Raw genomic sequence first — 19845 nt, 5'->3', positions numbered from 1 at the left:
TCAAATTTGGACTCATCAGACCAAAGCACAGATCTCCACTGGTCTAATGTCCATTCCTTGTGTTCTTTAGCCCAAACAAGTCTCTTCTGCTTGTTGCCCGTCCTTAGCAGTGGTTTCCTAGCAGATATTCTACCATGAAGGCCTGATTCACACAGTCTCCTCTTAACAGTTGTTCTAGAGATGTGTCTGCTGCTAGAACTCTGTGTGGCATTGACCTGGTCTCTAATCTGAGCTGCTGTTAACCTGCGATTTCTGAGGCTGGTGACTCGGATGAACTTATCCTCCGCAGCAGAGGTGACTCTTGGTCTTCCTTTCCTGGGGCGGTCCGCATGTGAGCCAGTTTCTTTGTAGCGCTTGATGGTTTTTGTGACTGCACTTGGGGACATTTTCAACGTTTTCCCAATTTTTCGGACTGACTGACCTTAATTTCTTAAAGTAATGATGGCCACTCGTGTTTCTTTACTTAGCTGCTTTTTTCTTGCCATAATACAAATTCTAACAGTCTATTCAGTAGGACTATCAGCTGTGTATCCACCTGACTTCTCCACAACGCAACTGATGGTCCCAACCCCATTTATAAGGCAAGAAATCCCACTTATTAAACCTGACAGGGCACACCTGTGAAGTGAAGACCATTTCAGGTGACTACCTCTTGAAGCTCATCAAGAGAATGCCAAGAGTGTGCAAAGCAGTAATCAAAGCAAAAGGTGGCTACTTTGAAGAACCTAGAATATGACGCATTTTCAGTTGTTTCACACTTTTTTGTTATGTATATAATTCCACATGTGTTAATTCATAGTTTTGATGCCTTCAGTGAGAATCTACAATTTTCATAGTCATGAAAATAAAGAAAACTCTTTGAATGAGAAGGTGTGTCCAAACTTTTGGTCTGTACTGTATGAAAATAAATAAACACTTATACTTACCTCCATGTCAGGGATGCGATGCAGGTCTCTTCCGGCCTGTGTCCCGCGCTGTATGGCTCAGGCAGCGCGATGACGTCATTGCGACGCCTGTGCGGGCCTCTGATAGGCTGCCGGCCTAGTACCTGCAGCCTATCAGAGGAAGGCGAAGGGACACGCCTCTCCCTCCCCTACCGCAGCACAGCCATCTGTATCTCTGTATCACTGTCCTGAGGACGGCGATACAGATGACTATGGCGATGAGCGCTTACATTGTGGAAGCGCTCATCTCCCTGTGCCCCCCCCCCCCCCCCCCGATCAGCCACTGCACCACCATAACTATTAAAGAAGTGGGATGCATGTTATCTGTAAACCTATGGATGCGAGTGCGCGTCTACCTGTAGATCCGTTCCCTGCACCATCACGTCCTTCAGTTACAGTAACCTGGGTACAGCTCACACTCCATCAATCCTGTAACCCCCTATGTTTCCTATACATATTTCTTATGAATAATACTTTTAATAACACTTTTTTCTCTCTGATTCTCTTTTATTGTGTAGCACATTTGTATTCTTTGACCTTTATGCTCAATGTATCGATTTAATAAGAGAATCCCTGCCCTCTTTCCGCTCCCCCGTCTTTTTTTTGGGTGGGGGGGAGGGGGGCACGCCCCTCTTTAGCCACGCCCCCTGCAATAGCGCACCCAAATTGGATTTAAATACATGCGCTTTTTAAATAGTTGCATGTGAATATTGTCCTGATGAAGGCGGCTGCGAGATCTTGAAACTCATTGACCAAAATAAACCTTGTGTGAAAAGACGAGTCCTGCCTACAACATCGCGCTAGACGGCGCCGAAACAAGTGGTCCCAATACCTCCGGATTATTCTCGCCCCCTATAGGTAGCTACCCCTGTCAATGTCTGACCCAATCGAAAGCTGGTGGCTTCTGGTTTGGACCTGACATGGACTCATGGAGTTCCCTTCCTTCTGGAGGAGAGCTCATTTGCACCCTGTGACAGAAAGGGGCTCTCTAGGACTTTTAGTATTGATGACCTACTTTTAAAGAAGCACTCCAGCCTTTATTTATTGTTTTTTTATTCTTCCAGCCCTCGTTAAATGTAAGCAACTCCATTCAACTAAGTTACTTAAATAATGGAGGACTTCTTTAAGACGAGCTATGACTATTTGGTTGTTGGGGATCCGATTCTTGGTGTCCGCCTCCGCCTCCTCCAATCTGCTGAATTACACGGTGTGTCATATTTATTTTGTTACCCAGGCACAGCGCCATGCGTAAAATAGTGGTCGAGCTCAGTATTGCAGCTCAGCCCAAAGTGAACAGGACCGAGCTGCAGTACTGGGCATGGCCACATCACTATGTCAGGCGCTCTACCCGGGTAAACAACGCTGAAGAACGGGGCAGGTTTTTCCCACAAGGGACAGATGTGCCGACCCCTGGGAGAGCAGTAAACTGGGCCATGTTGGCTCTCACCCAGCTTTCCCAGAAGCGGATAATAAATTAGAAGATGCGGAGACTTGTGTTTACTTCTGATTTGTTTTATCTTGTGCTGAAAATCTGTCGTCGTCATCCCATCGCAGCTGTGGCCAGTGCTGTGCGGAGCAGATCTGATGCCGGGAAGGGGCCTCCTCTTCTTCCTTTGTACAATCAGACATTCTGCACCTTTCTAATTTGCTTTGCATTGCTGTCAGTGAATGACTATCTCCTTGTTTCTATTCAAAGTCTGGAAACCCATCCAGATCAATGGCTCTGTTCACATTAGCATCAAGACCCCATTTGCCACAGACAACATCTTATTTAAAGAGGACCTCTCCCCTCTCCTGACAATTCTGGAGCCTCTATTCTTATGTCTCTGTTGTGCCGTTCCTTTATTATTGCTACTAGAAGTCTGCAGTAAGGGTACAGAGGGGGGTAACCCGTTGGGGGGGGTGTAGTCTGAACATGGCAGCACTGATTGGGTAGAGGGAGTCTGTGCAGGGACACGCCCCCAACCGGTTACCCCACTCTGTACCCTTACTGAAGGCTAATACCAATTCCGGACCCTGAGGGACCGCAATGGGTCCTGTCAGACCCCAGTGTATTCCATAGTAGGACACGGTATGGTTCTGCTGTAAATGGACACCATGACACAAATGTGATCGGCGGATAGTACTTCTCACAGCTCAGGGTTTGCTACAACTGTATCCAGTCTAGAATGTTGTCAGCAGCAGAGCAAGTCTCTTTCCCGCTACATTTTACCTGCACTGATACATTGTATCCCTGTGGAGTTCAGACTTTTTACTGGAGCTGTAGTGGTTGGATACGTTGTAGCAAACCTTCAGAAACTCCTTTGAGCTTCAGGATGTTGACAAGAATGTCCCTATTCACAGACAGCAAGCAGAGATCTTGAAAAGTGTAAAAAAATAATACATTTTCATTTACTTACAATTGTACGCTGTCTTTTGGCGTAAAAATAGTTGCAAGACCCCTTTTGAGTGACTCTTTTTTTTAATGCGGTCCTTACCCGTTGGGAGTGGCAGGGGCCCTGGAATATTTACTTAACGTTTATATCAATTTTAGGCCGAAAAACCGAAAAACGACTCCACTCGGCTCCAGTTGTCTGATCTGACGCAAATGCTGGCTGTCAGCTGGACAAAAAAGTTCTATGCAATGGTTTTTGTCCTTCCGAAACCCGGCATTTGTGGCGGACCTCATTGCAGTCGGTGGGCATCTGAGGGTGAAGCAGAGGATCCGATAGGCTGCTGTGTGCCGGGACAGCCGGCCGGGTCTCCTAAATGGAGGTGGCAACGCGGCTCAAGTTTTTCATGACAGGCGCACAGAGCTGGAGGATGCACGTATTCTCATTATCAATTAGGCGCATCCTCCGCCGGCGCAAATGGACACTTGCGGTACTTTCCTTGTTGGGGCAGGTGGGGGTCATCACTGTGTAATTTTCCACCACCCGCTTGCATTGTTTTCTAGATTTTTCTTGATTACCCCGCCCTTTACTCTTGTGTCCTGCCGTGAATAGATATGACAGACGTGGCTGCGGTGTTTACAGACAGCGTTCTCGGGGACGGTCACTGCCTGCGTCGTGTTTATCTGGTCGCAGAGCTGCGCCCCCGATAACGCCTCACTGCTTGAACAAACTTCTGTCCTGATATGATAAGTGTGAAATCAGTAAAGGAACAGAAGTGTATGGGGGGGGGGGGGGGGAGAGTAAGAATCCGTGGGATAGTTCATACATGAGTTTTCAGCTTTGGAGAGCAGCAGTGCCTGGGCCCCCCTTATCTCTCCTGCCAGTTCTTTCCTAATCTGATGCATCATGACCACAAACAGCGCTGGGGTCTGGCTGCCATCTTATATGCCATGTCTCTTGTATACCATGCCCCTTACCCTGAGGGCATTGTTCTGTCTCCTATACAGTCATCTGGAGGTGTCGCCCCCTAGTGGCAGCCAGATGAACTTTAATTCTGCATTGCCTTCGGCTGGGGCTGCACGGTGAGGCTCCCCGCACACAAGTGCGACAAAACCTTTATTTATTTATTTTTTGTTGAGAAAGAAAAAGCAAACAAAATCTTTTTTCTATACAGTTTAGTCTTCAACATTATTAAATTTCTCATTTTAACCTCAATACTTACCCCCCCCCCTCCTCCCTTCCCATACCTTGCGATGCGTCTCCCATCCTGTCCATCACCGAAGACGGAGAAAGGATAACGGTGGGGTGAAGGCAGGAAAAACATTGTAATGCGTTTTGCACGCGCGTGAGAAAAATCGCGCATGTTTGGTACCCACTTCTTCACAGAAGTTCGGGCTTGGGATCGGTGTTCTGTAGATTGTATTATTTTCCCTTATAACATGGTTGTAAGGGAAAATAATAGTATTCTGAATACAGAATGCATAGTACAATAGCGCTGGAGGGGTTAAATAAAAAATAAAAAAAATGAACTTCCCTTAGTCCACCTGATCGCGAAGCCGGAATCTCTTCTGTCTTCTTTCTTTGCTGTGTGGAGGAACAGGACCTGTGGTGACGTCACTCCGGTCATCACATGGTCCATCACATGATCTTTTACCATGGTGACGGACCATGTGATGACCGGAGTGACGTCACCACAGGTCCTGTTCCTCCACACAGCTAAGATGAAGACAGAAGAGATGCCGGCTGCGCGATCAAGTGGATTAAGGTGAGTTAAAAATTATTATTTTTTAACCCCTCCAGCGCTATTGTACTATGCATTCTATATTTAGAATGCTATTATTTTCCCTTATAACCATGTTATAAGGGAAAATAATAATGATCGGGTCTCCATCCCAATCGTCTCCTAGCAACCGTGCGTGAAAATAGCACCGCATCCGCACTTGCTTGCGGATGCTTGCGATTTTCACGCAACCCCATTCATTTCTATGGGGCCTGCGTTACTTGAAAAACGCACAAAATAGAGCATGCTGCGATTTTCATGCAACGCATAAATGATGCGTGAAAATCACCGCTTGTGTGAACAGCCCCATAGAAATTAATGGGTCGGGATTCAGTGCGGGTGCAATGCGTTCACCTCACGCACCGCATCCGTGCGGAATACTCGCCCGTGTGAAAGGGCCTTTAATCTCATTGACCAGATTTAACCACGTAGTCAGACTAGAACCAACCTCACGCGATTAAACGTGTTGCCAAAAAGAGTATTTTTTAATCAAAAGGAATCTTCTATACTTGTCACAAATACTTTGGGGCAGATCTCCCAGAATCCAACATTTCACCGTATGTGGAATCACTATTTTTAGTTTTTGGGTAATAATTTTAGCCTTTTGTCCGGGGAACCATATACTAGTAAATAGTGTTCCAAGAAGCAATTTATAAAAGTGAGAAATGTTAAACTTCTGCCCCGACTTAAATCATTCAAAGGTGTCACCGTATCTATTTGTAACGGAAATCTCCTCTTTACACTAAAAAGTGCTGAACGTGGCGGCAACGACCTAAACCAAGATACATTATTTATTTGTTCGCTTTGTGTCAACTCCAAAAAAGGAAGCCGATCCCCATAACTCAGCACTTGTGCAACTCACAGAATATTGTTTTTCTGCCAGTATTTATCTTCAGCGAAATCATCCAACCCCTGTAGATAGTAATCCTGCCAACGAGGCGCAGACTGAAGAGATCCTTTTATTCCTATCCAACCTCTAACGCCCCTTTCACACGAGTTTTCTGTGATGCGTGATGCGAACGCACTGAATGTTTTTCACGCATCAGTTCTGCGTTGCATGAAAATCGCAGCATGTTCTGTATTCTGGGTTTTTCACGCAGCCCTGGCCCCATAGACGTGAATAAGGCTGCCTGAAAAACGCATTGCATCCGCAAGCAGGTGCGGGTGCGATGCGTTTTTCACTGATGGTTGCGAAGAGATGTTGTTGGTAAAACTTCAGTTTTTTATCACGCGCGTGAAAAACGCATCAAAGCGCATTGCACCCGTGCGATAAAAACTGAACCACTGAACGCAATCGCCGACAAAACCGACTGAACTTCCTTGCGAAATGGTGCGAGTTTTCCTGAACGTATCCGGACCTAATCCATATTGTTCATGTGAAAGGGGCCTCGTACTGCTCCACGTCTTACTAAATAATTTTCTAGATTCCCTATAATCCTGCGGAACTCTGGATAATGGCCCAGACTCTAGTAATGTAAACCTATTATCATCATGCGTAGATCTACTCCGCAAATTCCTACATCATGGACTCTCCTCCCAGCGATTATAAAGCTGTGAAGCTATAAAATAGGGAAGGTTCAGTCCTTCCTGTTCCATTGGCTGAGGGTCCATTCACACGTCCGCGGAACGGGTGCGGACCCATTCATTTTCAATAGGGCCGGAATTTGCTGTCCGCATTTGCGGATCCGTGTTTCCATTTCCGCAAAAAAAATAGAACATGTCCTATTCTTGTCCGCAATTGCAGACAAGGTTATGCATTTTCTATTATAGTGCCGGCGATGTGCGGTCCGCAAATTGCGGAATGCACATTGCCAGTGTCCGTGTTTTGCGGACCCTTATAGAGGTATTCCAATTTGAGCCTCATCCGCTTTCTTCGCCATCAGCAGATCATTAATAATTCTCTCAATTAACTTAAAGAACTTCTCCTCGATCCACACTGCGGAGTTCCTAAGAACATAGAGGAGTCGGGGTGATATCGCCATCTTCACCAGGACATTCTGTCCGCTCTACATCAGGGAAGTCCGCGCCAAACCGTCACTTTTGCCCTCAACTTACTTACCAATGGAATGAGATTTAGATGTAAATAATCTTCAACTTCAGGGGATCTAGTTCTGCCCAAATATTCAAATGAATCAGAAATCCTCAATACAATAGTCGGGTCTATCCAGAAATGGCGTCTTTTATCCACAGGCAGAAATGGCGTCTTTTATCCACAGGCAGAAATGGCGTCTTTTATCCACAGGCAGAAATGGCGTCTTTTATCCACAGGCAGAAATGGCGTCTTTTATCCACAGGCAGAAATGGCGTCTTTTATCCACAGGCAGAAATGGCGTCTTTGGCCAATTGATATCAAAACCCAAAACTGCACCAAAAACATTAACTATATAAAGAAGTTTGGGAAGTGAGGTATAAAAAACAACACGTCATCCGCGCATAAAGAAATACGATCCTCTACTCCTAATATCCCAAGCCCCTCAATCCCGGGGTCCTGCCTAACTCTAGCAGCGAGGGGCTCAATATAAATATTGAATATCAATGGCGAAAGTGGACAACCCTGACGGGTGCCTCTATTTAGAGAGAAGCTCCCATTGACATCCCCCCCGAGGACTGTATATTAGCAAAAAGACGATGTAAATTCTAATGAGTGCCCTTCTTGGGAATAAATGCATTTTGATCCGGGTGTATAATTGATGTAATGACCTTGTAGCCCGAGAAGCTTCATCTCTGTGACCGCGCGTCTAAGGGCCCCTTTCCTTTTTTTCAATATTTATTGTTATTACAGCGTGAAACAAAACTTCTGTGCCGGCGTTTTGTGCAGATTTCTGTGCGTTTCCACACAGTAAACCTCCCGCGTTACTTCCATGGACCGTGGGTCTGTGACGACGCCACTGAAGCATATCCTGTTGTAGTCCGTGGGTCTGTGAAAAACACGGATACTACACGGTGCCGTGGTTTTCAACAGACCATTGGCAGTTTTCCTTCGGCCAGCGGCTGTAGCGTCACAATAAAATGGGAAAATCCCGCTACAGAATGTATGAGCCTCAGCCTAAGGCCTCTTGCACACGAACGTGCCCACCGTGGGGCAGCCGCAGCGGATCGCGGACCCATTCACTTTAATGGGTCCGCGATCCAGCCGTTCCGCAAAAAGATAGGACATGTCCTATCTTTTTGCGGAACTGAAGTACGGGACGAAACCCCACGGAAGCCCTCCGTAGTGTTCCCGTGCCGTGCTTCCGTTCAGCACCATTCCGCATCTCTGGATTTGCGGACCCATTGAAGTGAATGGGTCCGCATCCGTGATCCATGTATTGCGGATCTGCAAAAGCGGTCCGCAATCCGGCCACGGAGCGCACACATTCGTGTAAGAGCTCATGCACACGGCTGTATGTATTTTGCGGTCCACAAAACCTGCATCTACAAAAAAAATTAAAAAAAAATCTGTGACGTCCGTGTTTTTTGCAGATTCATTGTAACACTGCCCGTCTTTGTCAGCAGAATGGACAAGAATAGGACGTGTTCTATTTTCTTCCGGGACGGAATGCACACGGGGTCATTTCCATTTTATTCAAGCCCTATTGAAATGAAAGTTTCCACATACGGACCTGTAAAAAAATTTTTAAAAAATAAATAAAAAAAGTTACGGAAACGAAAGGAAAATACGTTTGTGTGCATAAGCACTTAGCAAGCCCTGAACTCGCCATTAGGGTTACTGGTGATGGTCGTGTGTAATGTCCGCACTTCACAGCTAATTGCCGAGCTGCGTCTGGACCTGGAACCGCGGCGCCTCCAGCAGGTGGCGTTAAATCACGAGTGCCTTCCACGGCCCCTAATGCGCAGACGTGATCGCACCCTCAGCGCACTGGTCTGCAGCCTCTGCCCCTCCACCTGCTGTGGGAAAACCACAGCAGATTCTTAGCCCAGTTTATTTTTTTTTCTATAAATTATTATGACTATTTACACCGTGACATAAACGTGTGGAAAAAGTCCAAAAAATTACGCTAAAAAAAGACTGGAGCGAAGTGTACTGGGCTTATATGGCCAGAACTGTGCTCCAAGAACTTCTACGTGCTTTCAAGGTTTTTGCAGTAATCCAGCCAATAGAAGGTGTGACTTTAGTCGACCAGAGTTTAAAGACGCGCCCAATTTATTGTCAATCACGAGCCGCTCGGAGGATTTTACGGCTCCTTTAGGCTTCATGCACACGGCGGATCCGCAATATCCAGGCACCGGCCATGTGCACACTGTGTTCACTCGGATGGGTCTGCGATATACGGTGCATTACTTTTTTGCAGATGTGAGTTGCGGACTTGCTACTTTTTTTAACAAAATGAGCGGCCATAGCGGGAGAGCGCCGCGCCTGGCCTTGGATTTACGGAAGAAGCGGGTGTGAAGTTATAGCGTAGATCTATAACCGCTTATAGATTTGCATTTCTGGTGAACGGACATGCAAAGATGTGACCTGGTTATCGAGAGGACTGCGCCGTCCGAGAGAACGATGAATTCCATGATATATTACAACATTTTACAGGAGAATGTAAGGGCAGTGTCCGTGACCTCGCGCTGGAGGGAAATCGGGTGATGCAATAAGACAGCGGCCCAAATCCCACAGTAAGGCCTATTGCACACGACCGTATGGCTTTTTCAGTGTTTTGCGGTCCGTTTTTCACGGATCGGTAGTTTTGTTTTTTGTTTCCATTGTGTTTCTGTTTCCGTTCCGTTTTTCCATATGCCTCATACAGTAATTACATCGAAAAAATTGGGCTGGGCATAAAATATTCAATAGATGGTTCCACAAAAACGGAACGGATACGGAAGAAATACAGAGTGGACTTGAATGGAGCCACGGAACGTGATTTGTGGGCAATAATAGGACATGTTCTATGCTTCAACGGAACGGAAAAATGGAAATACGGAAACAGAATGCTAACTGAGTACATTCCGTTTTTTTTGCGGAACCATTGAAATGAATGGTTCTGTATACGGACTGCAGAAAACGGAACGTAAATGGGAAAAAAAAAGTTTATGTGCAAGAGGCCCAAATCGGCCCAAAAATTGTGGAAAAAGAAGAAAATTCATGTTTTGGAATGGAGATGATGTGACGGGACCTGAAGAAATGACGATGAATGGAGACCCAATTATAGGGAGAAATGGTCCAGAATTCCTCCTCAACATTGAGGATCCACAGGTTATTGGATTCAGGGGTTCACTTACTTTTGGCCTCTACACTCTGAATGCTTCCTCGATAACTGGTAATTATATTGTTAGTTGAGTCGTTACATTGTATTTGTCTGTAACCGTCCGACCACATATTTTATGTCATCAATGCAGAAACCCGTGTTATTCCAAAGGAATGCGCCAAGGGCGTGGCCAGCACTGGAAAGCTGAGGGGCACAGAGGAGTTAAGCCCCGCCCCTCAGTGCACACGGCCGTTGTCCCGTTTAACGTGTTTTTCTGCGGTCCCATTGACTTTCAATGGGTCTGTGGAAAAATCGGAAACTGCACCGTTAGGCAGCCGCATCCGTGATCCGTGTTTCCTGGCCGTGAAAAAAATATGACCTGTCCTATTTTTTTCACGGCCAACGGTTCACGGACCCATTCAAGTCAATGGGTCCATGAAAAATCACGGATGCACACAAGATTGTCATCCGCGTCCGTGATCCGTGTCCGTTTTTTCCTATCATTTCAATGGCAAACTTGACTTAGATTTTTTTTTTTTTCATTTTTCATGTCCGTGGATCCTCCAAAAATCACGGAAGACCCACGGAAGAAAAAACAGGCACGGATCATGGTACAACGGAACCACGTTTTGCGGACCGTGAAAAAATACTGTTGTGTGTATGAGGCCTAATGCCGCCCTTATTTGCACCTCAGTAGATTTTCACAAGGCAAGTATCATTTTAATCAGTAGGATCAACTCGACCAGGTTGCATGCCTGGACTAATGGGGTCGATCCTGCTGACAAGTGCTCTTTAAAATCAAACATGGCAGTAAGCAGGGACTTTATGATGAGGCCTGCACCATCAAGGCCGGGTGTAGCAGCCTTGATAAACTAGGGTCAGTTTCCTTGCAGCGCCACCCCAGGGGAAATGGAGCATTACATGGTGCTGTTCATACCAATGGGATGTCTGTGCAATGCAGGACTGGCCGGGTCCTCCAGAGGGAGAGACGCTCTTTGTAGCCGCTCCCCACTGTGGAAATGGAGCAGAGGACCCCACCCCTGTTTACCCCAAATTCTCTGAGCGGGTGTGTGAGGATGAGCTTTCTAAACGGGAAGATCCATTGTAAGGGCGAGGAGTGCACCACGCGCTCCTCATAATCGGCTGCTGACTTTGGCAACCATCTCTTCCTGTTTTGACATCTGAACTCATCACCTACCAGAAATACGTGGAATCGCTGCCGCTCGCCGTCGTGGCATTTCTGTACGCACCTCGCGCCCGCGGCTTCTGTGCCAGTCGTGCAGCAAACGCTTTTATGGTTTTGAATCAAAACAATTCAATGGGGATCGTATTCCAATAACCAAGAATGGGAGTTGTTGTACGATGGAGAGCAACTTTTCAATATACTTTGTATCCATTCCTTATTTGCAAGATCTCTTATTGCTGTCTGTGAGTGGAAGCGTTTGTGTTCACATGCAGAAAGCTGTTCGGATCCTGTCCAGTTGCCCCAGAGCGATCTCTGACACACTGTAACGAGCCATGCGCCTCGCTCTGTTGGCCGTGATTAGGACAGGTGTTCGGTAATTGAATGCAAATAACAATGTTTGTATTCACTGACAGCAAACAGAAATCTCTGAAGCAATAAGAGGTTGAAACAAAACTATCTTAGAATAAGTAAATTGGATATTCTGATTTCAGTTTATTTCATCATATAAAAAATTTCTCAATTTCTTGCAGTTTTCAAGATCTCTGCTTGCTGTCATTCAATTGTAGGTTCATTGCTTATCCACAGTGGATAGAAATCTGCCCTGGTCACGTATGTAATTTCATGGCCAAAAGCGGGATTTGACCGCAACATGTGACTAGACCGTGACTGCACTGTACATGACGAGCAGCACTGTAACTTTCTAATACATTTTTTTTTTTCAAGACCTCTGCTGGCTGTCAGTGAATGAGAGCATTTTTATTTCCACTCAGAGGCTGAAAATCTATACAGATCTAATACTTCTCACAGCTGAGAGTTTGCTACAGTTGTATCCAGTCTAGAGGACTGGCTGCGAGCTAAACAGTCGGGGTTCCTGGCTGACACATTGTAGCAAACGATCAGGACAGGACAGGTTTGCGCTGCTGATTTATTTTGCTTGTCTGGATACAATCAAAGCAAACCCTTAAGAGCTCATGCACACGATCGTAGCCTGTTCTGCAATCTGCGAATTGCGGATCCGCAAAACATGGATACCGTAAGTGTGCGTTCCGCATTTTGCAGAACTGAACGTCCTGCCCTCTCCTCCCCTGCCCCTAATACGGACAAAAATAGGACTTGTTCTGTTTTCTTGCGGGTGCCGTGAAACGGACATATGGATGCGGACAGCGCGTGGAATTGCTGTCCACATCTTTCGCGGCCCTGCTGAAGTGAATGGGTCTGCATCCGACCCGCAAAAAAAGGCGGATTGGATGCGGATAAAAAATCCGTTCCTGTGCATGAGCCCTTACTGTGAGACATGTTAGGTCTGTACAGATTTTCAGTTTATTGATGTAAAAAAAAAAAAAAGTTTCCATTCACTGGCAGCAAGCAGTGATTGTGACAGTGGTGGGGGGAAAAAAGCATACTAGAGTATATAGTAGATAACAGCCAGCCAATCCTCTGCACAGATCTCTACCCCTGTCCTGATGCATTATATCAGCCTGGAAGTCCGATGTATTAATTGACAGTCATCAGAGATCTTGAAAACCACAAGGAGTTGATTCAGAAAGTTCTACAGCTTTTCATCATACACTGAATAAGCTGCCTTTGCTGAATCGGGTGTGCCCCTTTAAGTTTTTTTTTATATAAAAGTAGAACCCCCCCCCCCCCCACCTCCTTTAAGGTTGGATCCATTCAGCTCACACCAGCATCTTATTGTCCCAGGGCCACGTTCTGTATAAAAGCCACGATGTGGTCCCTCCTCTCGTGCAGCCGAGGGAGTGATAAAGCAACTGAAGTCTTTGAGAGTCCAAAGCAGCAGAATCACAGGAGCCGGCGCGACACATCTCACGACTTCCAAGGTAAGTCCGCAGGAGACGCAGGAAATGAGGGAGCGATTCACAGGATGGAAGAGGAAAGTTCTGTCACCGGCACAGCAGAGCCGAGTGTGCGCTTCATAGCTATTCTGTTACCTTTATAGATGTAGCAGGGCTGAAGTTGTCTATTGCAGGAGCTGCATTGTGCTTGTGTGGACAGGAGAACGCACAACATGGTGCAAACCCCGTGGTTTTATTAAGGGGGTGCAAAAATCTCATGGTGAAGCTTTTTTTATTTTTATTTAATTTTTTGTAAAGGGGTCGTCTCAGTACAGCAAACTGCATTTATCATGTAGAGAAAGGCACTTACTAATGTATTGTGATTCTCCATATTGCCTCCTTTGCTGGCTGGATTCATTGTTCCAGTACATTATACACTGCTCGCATCCCGGTGACTGGGACAGGAGCCGCTGTGCATGCGTGTCTGTCTGTGCATGCTCCTACGGTTCCAGCCACCAGAGAGGCCGGCGCTTTTTCCTATAGGGTGCAAGCACGACCACTGATGGATTGCAGGGTGGTCTGTAACCATGGAAACGAGCAGCGTATAATGTGATGGGAAAATGAATCCGGCCAGCAGAGGAGGCAATATGGAGAATAGCAATACATTAGTAAGTGGCTTGTATTAACCTTCTCTACCTGATAAATGCCACCGGCTGAAGCGAGAGGACCCATCTAAGGAAGGAAAATAAAACCACCTCCATTTTTGACCATTTGGACGTTTGCCTCTGCCTTATCGTCATTACTAATTCTAACATTTTCATGGCTCTTATCTGTTGCCAGAATAATCTGCCAATTTGTTTCTTAGAACAATTTTACACAAAGCTGTGAGCAAAGCGAATCGCGCAGAAGCGAGTAGGTCGCGGGAGCAAGTACGAGAGATGAGTTTGTCATCTTGGCGCAGCTTCTCCTGATATCAACGTTATCTGTGGTTAGACATAAGACTTCGGGTAGGTTTACAGAGAACTCGCATTGCATAAAAGGGTGCGTTGTATGACCAACTCCGCGGCAACGTCTTTTACATCAGGCAATATTTTTCTGCAATCCTTTTGTTAATGTCAGTATATCTGGTGGTCTAGGGCAGTGAGGGGGATATTGTCAGAGTCCCTGGAGGTCTATTGATTGGGGGTAGTATACTTTGTGGTATAGGGCAGTGATGGGATATATGTCTAAATTTCTAGTGTTCTAGGCTATTGAAGGGGTTAATACCATGATCCCTGGTGGTCTAGAGCATCGACCAGGTTAAGCGATTAATAGTAGTATTTCAGGTAGTTTGGGGCAGTGAAGGGGCTGATGTCTGAATTCCTGGTTGTGTAGGTTATTGAAGGGGTTAATACCATAATCATTAGTGATCTATGGCATTGAAGGGGCTAATCATGCTATAATCGTTGGTGGGCTGAGACAGTGAAGGGGTTAATAGCACTATATCTGTAAGGATTCCAGGTGGTCTATGGCAAAGAAAGGGTTAAATTCCTAACCCTTGGTGGTCTAGATAAACAAGACAATAATTCTCCCAATTCCTATATAGTCTGTGTTTCAATTACTAATACTCGCCATATTCGAAATCACTGCTTGCTGTCAGTGGATGGAAACATTATTTTGTACATTCAGAAATTGATTGTACAGAGCGGATACTACTCGTAGCGGAGGATATTTTCCAGTTGTATCCAGTCTAGATAATCCTCTGTGAACAAGGAGATATATTTACCGGCACTGATACATTGTTGCAAATAATCAGGACAGGATAGAGATTTGTGCTACTGAGAGAAGTAATAGGTCTGCGGTTGTATTTATTTGTTTTATTGATGTTGTTTTTTTTCCCCTCATCTTTTTTGCTATTATCACTGGAGGTGCTCTTTAAGATGAGTATTACAGCTGGGCCCCATTCAGACTGATGGCGCGGAGCTATCCTGCGCTCAGTGTCAGGATAGATGTCGCCTGCCAGGGTTGTGTGGCATCATAAAGTCACTATAGATAATGCAGTCAAAGTAGATGTAGGCGGCAGAGTTACCATTATTTGCACAACTCGATATAATGGCCATGGTTTTGCATGGGACTGCGGGTAATTCTAAAATATTAATATAATAATGCTCTTCAGCATCTGTATATGGCTTTCTAACTTCCCAAGAGACTTTGTGGTAAGGGTGGGGGGTGGGCAATGCCGCCTGGTACTCGTCTCCTGTCACTTTTGGGCCCATTATTGAGCATAATTGTTCCAAGTGGTTTCAAGGGGATAAGACATTGATAATATATTGTATTCTAAAATACAGCAATACATTATATCCTGATCCTCTCCTATTACAACTTTTGATAACAGAAAAGAAAAAGGCGAGCCACTGTTTACATACGTTTAGTTACATCCTGTATTATACTTCGGAGCTGCACTCACTATTCTGCTGGTGCAGTCACTGTGTACATACATTACTTATCCTGTACTGATCCTAAGTTACATCATGTATTCTACTCCAGAGCTGCACTCACTATTCTGCTGTTGCAGTCACTGTGTGCATACAAGATGTGAATCGGGATAAGTAATGTATGTACACAGTGACTACAACAGCAGAATAGTGAGTGCAGCTCTGGAGTATAATACAGGATTTAACTCCGGATCAGTAATGTAATGTATGTACACAGTGACTGCACCAGCAGAATAGTGAGCACAGCTCTGGAGTATAATTCAGGATGTAACTCAGGATCCGTACAGAATAAGTAATGTATGTACACAGTGACTCCACTGGTAGAATAGTGAGCACAGCTCTGGAGTATAATACAGGATTTAACTCAGGATCAGTACAGGATAAGTAATGTATCTGACATTCTTAAGATACAGGAGATATTCAGGAGGTAATCTGGAGGTGGATACAATCTAAAAAAGTAAGATTTGTTTGTTTAAAATCGTTCTCCTCTTTACAATGGCAGACCTGGTTCTGTGCAGGAATTGTTGTGTTTTTATTTAAGGTTCCACTCTTCAGAGGTTTGGATGCTGTCTGACCTGTAGACCGCTCTCCATAATGCAGCAGGAAATTTCATTTTTGAAATCTGAGATTTGTAAATTAACCGTTAAACAAACTCAGGCTGAGAACATTGCAATGCCACTGCCACAGAGGCCCCCCTAGAAATGGAAGATGGGTTACTGCAGGTTCTGGTAGACTTAGAGTTGTTGATAGAAGACAAGTCCCACTGTCTGTGGCTCTCCATAATTCATTTGCAGCACTTTCAGAGCGCAAGAGCAACATGGAGGATGGCTCAAGCACAGTGGGTGAGAAACAATCATCTCCCATGACTAAAGTATGCAAGACTGCAGCCAAAGACAAAAAGGAGAAGGTGAGGACTGATAGTAAGCAACTGTTGGTGGGCGATTCTATCATAAGAGGTGTGAAGTTTGAGGAAAATGGTTTTGTGAGATGTCTCCCTGGTGCTACCGCTAGCAGCGATAGATGATGTATCCTTAATATTGTTAGGCAAGCAAAGCAGGAAAGGGAGGTGGATGTTATTGTCCATCTTGGTACAAATGATCTGGCTTGCAATAAGGTTTCAAAGGTGAAAGAAGCTTTTCACACACTTAGTAATGATATACGGGAGGTTGCATCGACTGTTTCATTCTCTGCAGTTTTGCCTGTGCATAACCTTCAGCATGACGGGAAGATGCGCATTAAGGAATTCAATGTATGGCTTGGTGAATGGTGTCTGAACCAAGGGTTTGGCTTTGTGTCTCATGTTAGCTCTCGTTGGAATGGAAAAGAACTGTACAAGAAATATGGTTTGCATCTTTCTCTCGAGGGAACGAATGTCCTCAGTGAACAGTTCCAAGTATTTGTTAAGGAGCATTTAAACTAAGAAAGGGGAGAAAAAGGGTGATAATCCAGCAGTCTGACTGCCCCCTGGAACAATGCTAGAAGATGCCAGTAGCACACAGGGTAAGAAATAACCAGCTCAGAGTCTTGTCTACAAATGCTCACAGTTTAGGGAATAAGATCAATGGCTGTTACTGAGACGTGGTTCAATGGGCGTAATGACTGGGATATAACAATACCAGGGTTCTCTCTATATAGATAAGACAGAGAAGGCAAAAAAAGGGGGAGGGGTGGTCCTGTATGTGAAAAATAGCATAAAATCTAATTTAATACAAGTTAGCGAGACCAATTTAGATTCAGTTTGGGTTACCTTGCAGCTTGATAATCATAAGGTAACTCATGTAGGTGTGATATATAGACCACCTAGCCAAGTCAAAGAATTAGATGATCTACTAGTTGAGGAAATAGCTAAAATGAAAGGGGAAGTTATCATTATGGGAGACGTTAATCTTCCTGATGTAAACTGGAAAACCAAAATAGCTAGTTCTGCCAGGAGTACAGATATTCTAAATTTCCTACTGGGATTATCTCTACAGCAAGTAGTGGAGGAGCCAACCCGGAAGAAGGCCATTTTAGATATAGAATTCACAAATGGGAATTTGGTATCGGGTATTACTGTAGGGGAAAGCTTGGGATCTAGTAATCACCAGTCAGTGTGGTTTACTATAAGTACAGTGACTGAGTCACACCACACAAAAACAAAAGTTTTAGATTTTAGAAAAAAAATATTTTCTAAAATTAGATTAGTGGTGTACGAGTCCCTATCCGATTGGAACAGTTTTAATGGAGTCCAGGAGAAATGGGACTACTTTAAAAGTGGCACTATTGAAGGCAACAGAAAATTGCATTAGGCTTGTCAGTAAAAGCAAAAAAAGAGACCACTGTGGTACTCAGCAGAAGTGGCCAAAATCAGTAAAAACAAAAAGATAGCATTTAGTAATTATAAAAAAAACTAAAAAAAAACAAGGATGACAGGCAAATTTATAAGATTAGGCAGAGAGAGGCCAAACAAGTTATAAGAGCTTCTAAAGCACAGGCAGAAGAGAAATTAGCTCAGTCAGTGAAAAAAGGCGATAAGACATTCTTCAGATACATAAATGAAAAAAGGAAACTAAAATAAGGAATTAACAAATTAAAAACAAAAGAAGGAAGGTATATGGAAGAAGATAAAGAACTAGCTGACTGCCTCAATGAATACTTCTGTTCAGTTTTTACAAAGGAAAATGAAGGAAAAGGACCTGAAGAAGACTAATGAATCTTTTGATGCATGTGTCTTTACAGAGGAAGAGGTTCTAAGTCAACTGTCTAACATTAATACAAATAAGTCCCAGGGGCCTGATGGGATACACCCAAAGCTATTAAAAGAGCTCAGCGGTGAACTAGCAAAACCATTACCAGATTTATTTAACCAATCACTGGCAACAGGAGTCGTCCCAGAAGATTGGAAATTAGCAAATGTTGTGCCCATTCACAAGAAAGGTAGTAGGGAGGAATCGGGCAACTATAGGCCAGTAAGCCTGACATCAATAGTGGGGAAATTAATGGAAACCATACTTAAGGATTGTGGAACATCTAAAATCCCATGGATTGAAAGATGAAAAACAGCATGGGTTTACTTCAGGGAGATCATGTCAAACTAATCTTATTGATTTTTTTGATTGGGTGACTAAAATAATAGATGGCGGAGGTGCAGTAGACATCGCTTATCTAGACTTTAGTAAGGCTTTTGATACTGTCCCACATAGAAGGCTTATCAATAAAGTGCAGTCTTTGGGCTTGGACTCCCATATTGTTGAATGGATTAGGCAGTGGCTGAGGGACAGACAACAGAGGGTTGTAGTCAATGGAGTATATTCAGACCAAGGTCTTGTTACCAGTGGGGTACCTCAGGGATCTGTTCTGGGACCCATATTGTTTAATATCTTTATCAGCGAAATTGCAGAAGGCCTCGATGGTAAGGTGGGTCTTTTTGCTGATGACACAAAGATTTGTAACAGGGTTGATGTTCCTGGAGGGATACACCAAATGGAAAAGGATTTAGGAAAACTAGAGGAATGGTCAAAAATCTGGCAACTAAAATTAAATGTTGATAAGTGCAAGATAAGGCACCTGGGACGTAAAAACCCAAGAGCAGAATATACAATCAGTGATACAGTCCTAACCCAGTGGCGTAGCTATAGGGGTCGCAATTGCGACCGGGCCCCTAAGTCAGGGGGGCCCATGGGGCCCCCCAGGGGATAAGCAGTAAATCCCTGGCCCGGGTAGTTTACAACACTTGCGCGCCGCAGGCGGCGCCGGCGGCTAAGTTCACAGAGGGGAGGAGGCTCAGCCAGAGGAGGGAGGAGGTTTTTTCCTTGTTGCTATGGTGACGGGGACGCTTCTGCAGTGCAGTCCCGGCTCCGCCTCCTTGAACCCGTGCGCAGGAAGTAGCCGTCTGATGTAAACGGATTGGACGCTGCAGGCAGCGCATATTCGGCCGCACCGCTACTGGCGGGAGCAGCTGTCACGGGATCTGGCGGCGGGCCTGAAGCAGGAAGCGACGAAATGGCGGCTGACTTGGTGATCGGCTGGAGCATTTTCGCGGTGGTGCTACTGGTAGGCGCTGTGTGGTATTAGGGGGCTAGAGGCGAGCTCTGGCATACGGTGCCCGCCCATCCAGGAAGTAGAAGGCGGTGTCGTACT

The 19845-nt window shown here is 45.1% G+C and overlaps 1 protein-coding gene across 3 annotated transcripts in view; it reads left to right on the top strand.

The window, feature by feature from the left end:
* The window catches only part of LOC122921832 (B2 bradykinin receptor-like), a 56620-nt gene that overhangs the window by 23534 nt on the left and 13241 nt on the right, over nucleotides 1–19845 (top strand). The window contains exon 2 of one of the 3 annotated variants that reach the window (XM_044272092.1): nucleotides 13161–13297. The exons of 1 other annotated variant lie outside the window; for it this stretch is intronic. The gene's annotated coding sequence lies outside the window, so the exon portion shown is untranslated. Of the gene's footprint in view, nucleotides 1–13160; nucleotides 13298–14121; nucleotides 14260–19845 lie in introns of those variants that run through there. One more of the 3 variants, XM_044272094.1, reaches the window with a different exon arrangement.

The sequence above is a fragment of the Bufo gargarizans genome, chromosome 11 (genome assembly GCF_014858855.1).
Source record: "Bufo gargarizans isolate SCDJY-AF-19 chromosome 11, ASM1485885v1, whole genome shotgun sequence".
NCBI lineage: Eukaryota > Metazoa > Chordata > Amphibia > Anura > Bufonidae > Bufo > Bufo gargarizans.
This window is presented reverse-complemented; position numbering and strand designations above follow the sequence as displayed.